The sequence below is a fragment of the Oncorhynchus tshawytscha genome, unplaced genomic scaffold (assembly GCF_018296145.1).
Source record: "Oncorhynchus tshawytscha isolate Ot180627B unplaced genomic scaffold, Otsh_v2.0 Un_contig_322_pilon_pilon, whole genome shotgun sequence".
In the NCBI taxonomy this organism is placed as follows: Eukaryota; Metazoa; Chordata; class Actinopteri; order Salmoniformes; family Salmonidae; genus Oncorhynchus; species Oncorhynchus tshawytscha.
The window spans coordinates 82,604-95,834 of NW_024608983.1; positions in this window are offsets into that span (position 1 = coordinate 82,604).

Below are 13,231 nucleotides of genomic sequence, written 5' to 3' on the forward strand. Positions count from 1 at the left end.
ACTGATATTAACTGACTGATATTAACTGACTGATATTATCTGACTGATATTAACTGACTGATATTATCTGACTGATATTAACTGACTGATATTACTGATATTAACTAAATTATTTTACTGATATCAACTGACTGATATTATCTGACTGATTTTAACTGACTGATATTATCTGACTGATATTATTTGACTGATATTAACTGACTGATATTATTAATTATTAATATTCCGATTTCCGATTTCAACTGTACACTCTCAGTATTCTACAGTATTCTACATTCAAGCAAAAGAGACAGGTCTTACTTACCAATCATCATCATAGATCAAAATATATTTATTTTCCTAATTGTTAATATTATGTTGACAATCCTTTTACATCAGACAAATCAAAGACCACAGTGTCAGTCAGTCCCTCTGTTAAAATAGTGGAGGGCAGTTCAGTGACTCTAACCTGCAGCAGTGATGCCAACCCACCTGCGGACAAATACACCTGGTACAAGAAGAATGTTACCTCGCCAAAAGCATCAGGACAGAGTTACAGCATCACTAACATCAGCTCTGAGGGCAGAGGAGAATACTACTGAGAGGCTGAGAGTATATATGGACGTCTCATCTCTTCTTCTGTGTTTGTGTATGTTCAGTGTAAGTACACCTAATTTTCATATATTCATTGATAATCACACAGGTCAACAACCATAAATAATCATGAACAATGTTACACAGTTATCATACCATAAGATACAATTTGTAGGTCTCTATTTAAATAAATATTGTTTCATTTTCTTCTTTCCTGTTTCCCCATTCATATCTCCATCTCCGTATTCAACACACACTGGCCTGTGTCCAGCTCTCCAGACTCCAGTGTTTCTCTGGGTTCCTGTGGTTGGGGTGAGGCTTTCCTGACTGTTGGAGCTCTCCTTGTTACCATCTCCTGCACGCTGAAGAGGTCAGTGTTCCCTAGCCAAGTTTACATGTGATATATATCAACTTCCACTAGAGGTCACTAGAGAGCAAAACTCACTCTGTCCCTCTTAGCAGTAGATCCATAGGAGGAAGGGATGCCACAGCAGACACACAGGTGATTATATCAGTTAAAATTCCACCCCCACACCTGGTGACTTGAATTTACTGTGCCATAATAGTCTCTTTTCGACAATGTTCACTGTCACCTTGGCACAGCTCTCTCTCTGTCTCTCTCTCTCTCTCCATATTGTCCATCCTGACCCTATCAGTGACTCTGGAAATGAGAACCAAGGGCCCTGACTATGATACACTGGCAATAACTATGTTTTATTGTATTAATGTATGTGTTTATTTTGTATATAGTATTTATATGTGTGTGTGAGAGTGTGTGAGAGGACAGAGAGATAGTTAGGAGGAGGAGAGAGAGAGTAAGGCAGAAGAGGAGGAGAGAGAGAGTGTAAGGAGGCGAGAGAGAGAGAGAGACAGACAGAGACAGGAGGAGGAGGAGAGAGATGGACACAGAAAGTAGAAGTGAGAGAGAATGTTGTAGAGCAGTGTGTAAAGTGCTCATACTGTGTTTCCTGTGTCGCTGTCTCTCTCTCAGAGTGTGAGGGACTCGCCCAGTGACACATTCACAGCTCTTCAGAGAGATCTCAGCACTCTGTTTATCAGACCATCCAGGGGAGAAAACCACCACTGAACCTGGACTGAAGAGAACCACCACAGAAACTGGATTGAAGAGTATCATCACAAAATCTGGCCTGAAGACAACTAACATATTGCTATGATATCTAGAATGTTTTCCTGAAAATTAGCTTTAGAGAGATAGCTCACCCAAATTACAAAATGGCACAGACTGCTTACAGGTTAAGGAAACCAATGGACATGGTATGACAGCAATCCATGCTTTTTTAGTTTCCATTGGCACTGTTTCCACTTGCTAATGTTTTAGCATTTGTTGCACAAATCCCATTCAAGCCATGCGACCAATATTAGCATTTTCACGTATCTTTGAAGCTCAACAAAGTCACTTATAGAGGATTTGAACATGATGTGCTACTGTTAATATGTGAAATACTAATATCGGTCCCATGACTTGAATGGGATTTTTGCTACAAAGGCTATAATGTTATGCAAATGTAGGAGTGTTCGACATTGTAGCTGACTTCATAGGCGAGTCGAGATCTACAAATCACCTTGCTTGATGAATAACTACTCAATATTATTTATAGATCACTCAGTCAGTCACAATTTACCCATGATACATCACAGTCTTGATGCTCTCAAACAATGTCTGTGTGACTGCGGAATGAAGCCCTCTGCATAAGCTTCTTGGTCCCTGACATAGAGTTGGGTAGAGGGTACATTTTTGCACCTTTGTCATGATGGCTTCTGTGACAGAATGAGCAGCATCATTGAGGGCTATCTCCGTTTTAAAGTAGTTAATGTCTTCTTCAACTTCCACAAGTGAAATGACAGTCGGTAAATCAGCTGAAATGGTGTATTCAATGGCTTTGAAGCAATTGTGCCGACTATTCAACTCTATTGTCCCTGACTGCTTCAAAGTTGGCCAACCACAGACCTCAAACCTCCAACCTCACACTCAGTGTCTATTTATATAGACTGATAGTAAGTTAACTTACAACACATCTCCCCTTCACTCTGTAAGTATGCTTGACAATATCTTACAATATTTACATTTTACAATTTGTTTGTAACCATGAACACCTAAATCCTGTTATGTGCATGGCGATGCTGTTGTAATGTATGTTTTGTTTTTCTGTTATGTTCAGTATACTCTGTAGATGTATTTCTGCATATTAATCTGATACAGTATTGTACATGTTGTTTCACATACAATACTTTAGCATGCTATTTTAAGGTCTCTGAGAGTAATAGATTGTTATGAGGCATTTTTAAAAATGGCCTAAAGTAAGAGTAATAGTGATTGGGTGGATGCTTCATAAGAGCTTTAGGAGTAGTATTAACATGAGACACAGTGATGGTGGGTTGTGTTTAGGAGTAGTATTAACATGAGACACAGTGATGGTGGGTTGTGTTTAGGAGTAGTATTAACACGAGACACAGTGATGGTGGGTTGTGTTTTATGAGACACAGTGATGGTGGGTTGTGTTTTAACATGAGACACAGTGATGGTGGGTTGTGTTTAGGAGTAGTATTAACATGAGACACAGTGATGGTGGGTTGTGTTTAGGAGTAGTATTAACATGAGACACAGTGATGGTGGGTTGTGTTTAGGAGTAGTATTAACATGAGACACAGTGATGGTGGGTTGTGTTTAGGAGTAGTATTAACATGAGACACAGTGATGGTGGGTTGTGTTTAGGAGTAGTATTAACATGAGACACAGTGATGGTGGGTTGTGTTTAGGAGTAGTATTAACATGAGACACAGTGATGGTGGGTTGTGTTTAGGAGTAGTATTAACATGAGACACAGTGATGGTGGGTTGTGTTTATGAGACACAGTGATGGTGGGTTGTGTATTAACATGAGACACAGTGATGGTGGGTTGTGTTTAGGAGTAGTATCAACATGAGACACAGTGATGTGGGTTGTGTTTGTTTAACATGAGACACAGTGATGGTGGGTTGTGGAGTAGTATTAACATGAGACACAGTGATGGTGGGTTGTGTTTAGGAGTAGTATTAACATGAGACACAGTGATGGTGGGTTGTGTTTAGGTAGTAGTATTAACATGAGACACAGTGATGGTGGGTTGTGTTTAGGAGTAGTATTAACATGAGACACAGTGATGGTGGGTTGTGTTTAGGAGTAGTATTAACATGAGACACAGTGATGGTGGGTTGTGTTTAGGAGTAGTATTAACATGAGACACAGTGATGGTGGGTTGTGTTTAGGAGTAGTATTAACATGAGACACAGTGATGGTGGGTTGTGTTTAGGATAGTATTAACATGAGACACAGTGATGGTGGGTTGTGTTTGTGTTTACATGAGACACAGTATTAACATGAGACACAGTGATGGTGGGTTGTGTTTACAGTAGTATTAACATGAGACACAGTGATGGTGGGTTGTGTTTAGGAGTAGTATTAACATGAGACACAGTGATGGTGGGTTGTGTTTAGTAGTATTAACATGAGACACAGTGATGGTGGGTTGTGTTTAGGAGTAGTATTAACATGAGACACAGTGATGGTGGGTTGTGTTTAGGAGTAGTATTAACATGAGACACAGTGATGGTGGGTTGTGTTTAGTATTAACATGAGACACAGTGATGGTGGGTTGTGTTTTAGTATTAACATGAGACACAGTGATGGTGGGTTGTGTTTAGGAGTAGTATTAACATGAGACAGTGATGGTGGGTTGTGTTTAGGAGTAGTATTAACATGAGACACAGTGATGGTGGGTTGTGTTTAGGAGTAGTAGTATTAACATGAGACACAGTGATGGTGGGTTGTGTTTAGTGTATTAACATGAGACACAGTGATGGTGGGTTGTGTTTAGGAGTAGTTAACATGAGACAGTGATGGTGGGTTGTGTTTAGGAGTAGTATTAACATGAGACAGTGATGGTGGGTTGTGTTTAGGAGTATAAACATGAGACACAGTGATGGTGGGTTGTGTTTAGGAGTAGTATTAACATGAGACACAGTGATGGTGGGTTGTGTTTAGGAGTAGTATTAACATGAGACACAGTGATGGTGGGTTGTGTTTAGGAGTAGTATTAACATGAGACACAGTGATGGTGGGTTGTGTGATGGTGGGTTGTGTTTAGGAGTAGTATTAACATGAGACATGTATTAACATGAGACAGTGATGGTGGGTTGTGTTTAGGAGTAGTATTAACATGAGACACAGTGATGGTGGGTTGTGTTTAGGAGTAGTATTAACATGAGACAGTGATGGTGGGTTGTGTTTAGGAGAGTAACATGAGACAGTGATGGTGGGTTGTGTTTAGTAGTATTAACATGTATTAACATGACATTAACATGAGACAGTGTGGTTGTGTTTAGGAGTAGTATTAACATGAGACAGTGATGGTGGGTTGTGTTTAGGAGTAGTATTAACATGAGACACAGTGATGGTGGGTTGTGTTTAGGAGTAGTATTAACATGAGACAGTGATGGTGGGTTGTGTTTAGTGTTTAGGAGTAGTATTAACATGAGACACAGTGATGGTGGGTTGTGTTTAGGAGTAGTGTTAACATGAGACACATTGATGGTGGGTTGTGTTTAGGAGTAGTATTAACATGAGACACAGTGATGGTGGTTGTGTTTAGGAGTAGTATTAACATGAGACACAGTGATGGTGGGTTGTGTTTAGGAGTAGTATTAACATGAGACACAGTGATGGTGGTTGTGTTTAGGAGTAGTATTAACATGAGACACAGTGATGGTGGGTTGTGTTTAGGAGTAGTATTAACATGAGACACATTGATGGTGGGTTGTGTCACGCCCTGACCATAGTTTGCTTTGTATGTTTCTATGTTTTGTTTGGTCAGGGTGTGATCTGAGTGGGCATTCTATGTTGTGTGTCTAGTTTGTCTGTTTCTGTGTTTGGCCTGATATGGTTCTCAATCAGAGGCAGGTGTTAGTCGTTGTCTATGATTGGGAACCATATTTAGGTAGCCTGTTCTGTCATTGTGGGTTGTGGGTGATTGTCTATGTTAGTTGCCTGTGTCAGCACAGTTCTTATATAGCTTCACCTTTGTTGTTTGTTTATTATTTTGTATATTTTGTTCAGTGTTCTCTGTTTATTAAATTCACGATGAACACATACCACGCTGCATTTTGGTCCTCCGATCCTTCCAACTACTCCTCCTCAGACGAGGAGGACGACGATCGTGACAGAATCACCCACCAACCAAGGACCAAGCGGCGTGGTAACGGGCAGCAGCAGCAGCAGCAGGAGAATCAACGATACTTGGAGAGATGGACTTGGGAGGAGATTCTGGACGGCAAAGGACCCTGGACTCAGCCAGGGGAATATTGCCGTCCCAATGCACAGCTGGAGGCAGCGTTAGCAGAGAGGCGCCAGTATGAGGAGGCAGCACAGCGGCGCGGTTGGAAGCCCGAGAGTCAGCCCCAAAAATGTATTGGGGGGTGGCATAGAGAGAGTGTGGCAGAGTCAGGAGTCAGACCTGAGCCAACTCCCCCTGTTTACCGTAAGGAGCCAAGGAGGGAACCAGAGCCGGTCAGGGCGGTGTTGGAGGTGAGCGAAGCAGAGACAGTGAAGGAGTTAATGGGGAAATTGGAGGAGAGAGTTATGAGGGAGGTGCTGTGTTGGTGCATGAGGCACAACATCCGCCCGACGGAGCGTGTCGGGGAGTTGATGTCACCTGGGTCAGCTCTCCATACTCATCCTGAGGTGCGTGCTAGTCATCTGGTGGAGACTGTGCCAGCCTCAAGCACCAGGCCTCCTGTGCACCTCCCTAGCCCTGCACGTCCTGTGCCAGCTCAGCGCTACAGTGCTCCTAGCCGTGCTAACCGTGGAGGGCATTGTACTGGTCAGGCACCGTGTTATGCGGTGGAACGCACGGTGTCCCCAGTACGCGTGCATGGCCCGGTGCGCTACATCCCAGCTCCCCACATCTGCCGGGCTAGGGTATAGATCCAGCCAGGGCGGATGGTGCCAGCCCTGCTCTCAAGATCTCCAGTGCACCTTCACTGTCCGGTCTATCCAGTGCCACCTCCACGAACCCGCCCTCCTGTGGCAGCCCCCCGCACCAGGCTGTCTCTCCGTCATTTGCCTACAGGTGCTCCCGCCTGTCCAGCGCTGCTAGAGTCTCCCGTCTCTCCAGAGCTGCCAGAGTCTCCCGTCTCTCCAGAGCTGCCAGTCTCCCGTCTCTCCAGAGCTGCCAGAGTCTCCCGTCTCTCCAGAGCGGCCAGAGTCTCCCGTCTCTCCAGAGCTGCCAGAGTCTCCCGTCTGTCCAGAACTGCTAGAGTCTCCCATCTGTCCAGAGCTGTTAGAGTCTCCCGTCTGTCCTGAGCCGCCAGAGTCTCCCGTCTGTCCTGAGCCGCCAGAGTCTCCCGTCTGTCCTAAGCTGCCAGAGTCTCCCGTCTGTCCTGAGCCGCCAAAGTCTCCCGTCTGTCCTGAGCCGCCAGAGCCACCAGTCTGTCCTGTGCCGCCAGAGCCGCCAGTCTGTCCTGAGCCGCCAGAGCCGCCAGTCTGTCCTGAACCGCCAGAGCCGCTAGTCAGCCAGGAGCTGCCAGAGCCGCCAGTCAGCCAGGTGCCTCCAGAGCCGCCAGTCAGCTAGGAGCTTCCAGAGCCGCCAGCCAGGAGCTGCCAGAGCTGTCAGCCAGCCAGGAGCTGCCAGAGCCGTCAGTCAGCCAGGAGCTACCAGAGCCATCAGACAGCCAGGAGCTGCCAGAGCCATCAGCCAGCCAGGAGCTGCCAGAGCCATCAGCCAGCCAGGAGCTGCCAGAGCCGTCAACCAGCCAGGAGCTGCCAGAGCCGTCAGCCAGCCAGGAGCTGCCAGAGCCGTCAGTCCGTCTGGAGCTGCCCTTCAGTCCAGAGCTGCCCTTCAGTCCGAGCTGCCCTTCAGTCTGCCCTTCAGTCCGGGGCTGCCCATCAGTCCGGAGCTGCCCCTCAGTCCGGAGCTGCCCCTCAGTCCTGAGCTGCCCCTCAGTCCGGAGCTGCCCCTCAGTCCGGAGCTGCCCCTCAGTCCGGAGCTGCCCCTCAGTCCGGAGCTGCCCCTCAGTCCGGAGCTGCCCCTCCGTCCGGAGCTGCCCCTCAGTCCGGAGCCGCCCCTCCGTCCGGAGCCGCCCCTCAGTCCGGAGCCGCCCCTCAGTCCGGAGCTGCCCCTCATTCCGGAGCTGCCCCTCACTCCGGAGCTGCCCCTCACTCCGGAGCTGCCCCTCACTCCGGAGCTGCCCCTCAGTCCAGTGGGGCCCTTTAGCAGGGCTGCCAGTCCTAGGTCGGCAGCGAGGGTCGAAGGACGCTACTAAGTTGGACTAAGACTATGGTGGAGTGGGGGCCACATCCAGCGTCAGAGCCGCCACCACGGACAGATGCCCACACAGACCCTCCCCTATAGGTTCAGGGTTTGCGGCCGGGGTACTGTCACGCCCTGACCATAGTTTGCTTTGTATGTTTGTATGTGTTGTTTGGTCAGGGTGTGATCTGAGTGGGCATTCTATGTTGGATGTCTAGTTTGTCTGTTTCTGTGTTTGGCCTGATATGATCCTCAATCAGAGGCAGGTGTTAGTCGTTGTCTCTGATTGGGAACCATATTTAGGTAGCCTGTTTTGTCATTGTGGGTTGTGGGTGATTGTCTATGTTAGTTGCTTGTGTCATCACAGTTCTTATATAGCTTCACGTTTGTTGTTCGTTTATTATTTTGTATATTTTGTTCGGTGTTTTCTGCTTTTCAAATTCACGATGAACACATACAACGTGGCATTTTGGTCCTCCGATCCTTCCAACTACTTCTCCTCAGACAAGGAGGACGACGATCGTGACAGGTTGTGTTTAGGAGTAGTATTAACATGAGACACAGTGACACAAGGAATAAATACACAGTGAATAACAAATAACAGTAACAAGTAAAAAATAACATGTCTATTTACCAGTACCTAGTTGATGTGCAGGGGTACATGGTAATTGAGGTAGCTATGTACATACATATAAGGCTGCTTGTATGTGACCTTTTAATGTGTCTTCTACATTTAACCCAACCCCTGAATCAGAGCAGTGTGGGCAGCTACCTTTATCAACATAATCGGCGCCGGGGATCAGTTGTGGCTAGGGGTTAACTGCCTTGCTTAAGGGAATAACTTCAGATATTTCCAACTTTTCGGTTCGGGGATTCGAACCAGCAACTTTAACCGGCCCAACGCTCTTAACTTCTTGACACTACCCATCCCTTAAGCGGGATAATTGTCATCAGCAACCGCTGAATAGCATAGCACCACAGTCAAATAATATTACAAAAAAAATATTCATATTCATGAAATCACAGGTGCAATATTGCAAAACACAGTTTAGCCTTTTGTTAATCCACCTGTCGCCTCAGATTTTGAAATTATGCTTTACAGCGAAAGCAGTCCAAGCGTTTTTGTAAATTTATTGATCACATTAAGCACACTTAGCATCAGGTAGCTTGGTCACGAAAATCAGAAAAGCAATCAAATTAATCGTTTACCTTTGATGATCTTCGGATGTTTTGAATCACGAGACTCCCAGTTATACAAAAAATGTTCCTTTTATTCCATAAAGATTATTTTTATATCCAAAATACCTCCGTTTGTTTGTCACGTTATGTTCAGGAATCCACAGGAAAGAGCGATCACGACAACGCAGACGAAAATTCCAAATAATACCCATAATGTCCACAGAAACATGTCAAACAGTTTTTATAATCAATCCTCAGATTGTTTTTAAAATATATATTCGATAATATATCAACCGGGAGTATAGGTTTTTCAATAGGACAGGGAGAAACAATGGCTGCTTTACTCTGTTGCGCAAAACTCACTCTGAGAGCCCCCACCTATCCACTTACGCAATGTGATCTTTCTCGCTCATTTTTCAAAATAAAATCCCGAAACTATGTCTAAAGACTGATGACACCTTAGGGAAGCCATAGAAAAAGGAATCTGGTTGATATCCCTTTAAATGAAGGTAAGGCATGCATAGGAACACAGAGGTTTCAAAATAAGAAGCACTTCCTGATTGGATTTTCCTTGGGTTTTCGCCTGCAATATCAGTTCTGTTATACTCACAGACAATATTTTGACAGTTTTGGAAACTTGAGTGTTTTCTGACAATTCTGACAATTATATGCATATTCTAGATTCTGGGGCTGAGAAATAGGCAGTTAGAAATGGGTACGTTTTTTTAGCCAAAAACTAAAATACTGCCCCCTACACGCAAAAGGTTAACCCCTAGGCAAACTGGCGCCCCATAGGTAGGAGCAAAGTGACAAGGCATCAGGACAGATAATAGACTAAGATGTAGCAGCAGCTTATGTGGAGCAGCAGCATATATAGTGTGAGTGAAAGTGTGTGTCTGTGTGTGCATGTGTGTGTGTGCGTGTGGTGTCAGTATGCATGTGTGCTCATGTTAAGTGTGTTGGAATATGTCTGACTGTATCACACAGTCGTCCGGAACATCTGGTGCTATCATGCATGTTTCAGTGTTGCTTGCGTCGAAGCGAGCATAGAAGGCATTTACGGTAGCTCGTCTGGTAGGCTTTTGTCACTGGGCAGCTCGCGGCTGGATTTCCCTTTGGAATCCATGATAGTTTGCAAGCCCTGCCACATCCTTCGAGCTTCAGAGCAAGCATAGTAGGATTCAACCTTAGTCCTGTATTGACGCTTTGCCGGTTTGATTGCTCATCAGAGGTCATAGCGAGATTTCGTATAAGTGTCAGGGTTACTGTCCCGCCACTTGAAATAGGCAGCTCTAGCCTTTAGCTCCGGACTGAGGGACAGCTCGGGACTGAGGGACAGCTCGGGACTGAGGGATAGCTCGGGACTGAGTGGTAGCTCGGGACTGAGGGGTAGCTCAAGACTGAGAGGAAGCTCAGGACTGAGAGGAAGCTCAGGCAGGTTGATGACTCTGGCAGATCCTGGCTGACTGGTGGCTCTGGCAGATCCTGGCTGACTGGCGGCTCTGGCAGATCCTGGCTGACTGGCGGATCCTGGCTGAATGGCGGATCCTGGCTGAATGGCGGATCCTGGCTGATTGGCGGCTCTGGCGGATCCTGGCAGACTGGCGGATCCTGGCAGACTGGCGGATCCTGGCAGACTGGCGGATCTGGCGGATCCTGGCTGACTGGCAGCTCTGGCTGCTCCATGCTGACTGGCGGCTCTGGCTGCTCCATGCTAACTGGCGGCTCTGGCTGCTCCATGCTGACTGGCGGCTCTGGCTGCTCCATGCTGAGTGGCGGCTCTGGCTGCTCCATGCAGACTGGCGGCTCTGGCGGCTCCTTGCAGACTGGCAGCTCTGGCGGCTCCTTGCAGACTGGCAGCTCTGGCGGCTCCTTGCAGACTGGCAGCTCTGGCGGCTCCTTGCAGACTGGCAGCTCTGGCGGCTCCTTGCAGACAGGCAGCTCTGGCGGCTCCTTGCAGACTGGCAGCTCTGGCGGCTCCTTGCAGACTGGCAGCTCTGGCGGCTCCTTGTAGACTGGCAGCTCCTTGCAGACTGACAGCTCTGGCGGCTCTTTGCAGACTGGCAGCTCTGGCAGCGCAGGACAGGTGGGAGACTCCGGCAGCGCTGAACAGGTTGGAGACTCCGGCAGCGTTGAACAGGCGGGAGACTCGGGCAGCGCTGGAGAGGAGGCAAGCTCTGTCAGCGCTGGAGAGGAGGCAGGCTCTGGCAGCGCTGGACAGGCGAGGCACACTGTAGGCCTGATGCGTGGTGCTGGCACTGGTGGTACTGGGCCGAGGACACACACAGGAAGCCTGGTGCCATGTAAGCCGGCCCGAGGAGACGCACTGGAGACCAGATGCGTAGAGCCGGCTTCATGACACTTGGCTCGATGCCCACACTAGCCCGGCCGATACGCGAAGCTGGTATGTACCGCACCGGGCTATGCACCCGCACTGGGGACACCGTGCGCTCCACAGCATAACACGGTGCCTGCCCGGTCTCTCTAGCCCCCCGGTAAGCACAGGAAGTTGGCGCAGGTCTCCTACCTGGCTTCACCATGCTCCCTGTGTGCCCCCCCCAAGAAATGTTTGGGGCTGACTCTCGGGCTTCCTTCCACGCCGCCGTGTTCGTCTCTCCAACTCCATTCTCCTATAACCTTCCTCGCACTGCTCCAGCGAATCCCAGCTGGGCTCCGGCACTCTCCCTGGGTCGACCGCCCACCTGTCTATTTCCTCCGAGGTCGTATAGTCCATACTTCGCTGCTCCTGCTGCCGCTGCCTGTCACCACGCCGCTTGGTCCTGTTGTGTTGGGTGATTCTGTTAAGGTTTTCTTCCTTCGAAGGAGAGGCGGACCGAAACGCAGAGTGGTTATCTTGATACATCTTTAATAAAGATAATAACGAACAATACAAAACACTAAACGTAACGTTGAAAACCAAAACAGCCCTATCTGGTGCAAACAAACACAGAGACAGGAACAATCACCCACGAAACACTCAAAGAATATGGCTGCCTAAATATGGTTCCCAATCAGAGACAACGATAAACACCTGCCTCTGATTGAGAACCACTCCAGGCAACCATAGACTTTTCTAGACAACTATACTACACCACAATCCTATAACCTACAAAAAAACCCTAGACAAAACACACCACATAAATAACCCATGTCACACCCTGGCCTGACCAAAATAATAAAGAAAACACAAAATACTAAGACCAGGGCGTGACACGTCCTCTGTTTGAGCCAGGTGTTTAAGTAGGCTAAACTAGGTAGCTTAGTGAAAGGGAAAGTTTTTAAAAAATACAACCATATATTGCTCTCTCTCTCTCTCTCTCTCTCTCTCTCTCTCTCTATCTATCTATCTCTCTCTCTCTCTCTCTCTCTCTTGCTTATTATTAATTTTGGAAGAAATTAATTTGTTCAAAACTGTTCAACTATTGTCTTTCTCTCTCTTTGAGTCAACTACTCACCACATTTTATGTACTGCAGTGCTAGCCTATGCTTTCAGGAATAGATTAATTCTCTGATCGCTTGATTGGGTGGATTACATGTCAGTTCATGATGCAAGAGCTCTGATAGGATGGAGGACGTAAGCTGTCATAATTACTGTGTAAGTTTATGGAAAGGAGTGAGAATAATGAGCCACCTAGATTTTAACTATAGTGCTACACTACAGAGTACTGCTGAGGCTACTGGAGACCTTCATTGCAAAATAGTGTGTTTTAATCAATTATTTGGAGACATGAGAATACATTTAGTATAGTTTTGTTAAAATGTATAACTTTTTTAATGTTTTACTATTTTTATTTATATGAAATTCACTGAGGAGGATGGTCCTCCCTTGGCTCCAATGGGGTGTGTGTGTGTGTGTGTCTGTGTGTCTATGTGTGTGTGTGTGTGTGTGTGTGTGTGTGTGTGTGTGTGTGTGTGTGTGTGTGTGTGTGTGTGTGTGTGTGTGTGTGTGTGTGTGTGTGTGTGTGTGTGTGTGTGTGTGTGTGTGTGTGTGTGTGTGTGTGTGTGTGTGTGTGTGTGTGTGTGTGTGTGTGTGTGTGTGTCACTTGCTGTTTAGCCTCATAGCTTCGGGATAGGAAATATCCTTGAACTTGGTGGTCAGTGTTTAGCTTGCCGAGCCGCAGAGAGTTCCTATATTTGGGCTCCTGGGAATAAAACAGCTTCTGAACAATCAATAT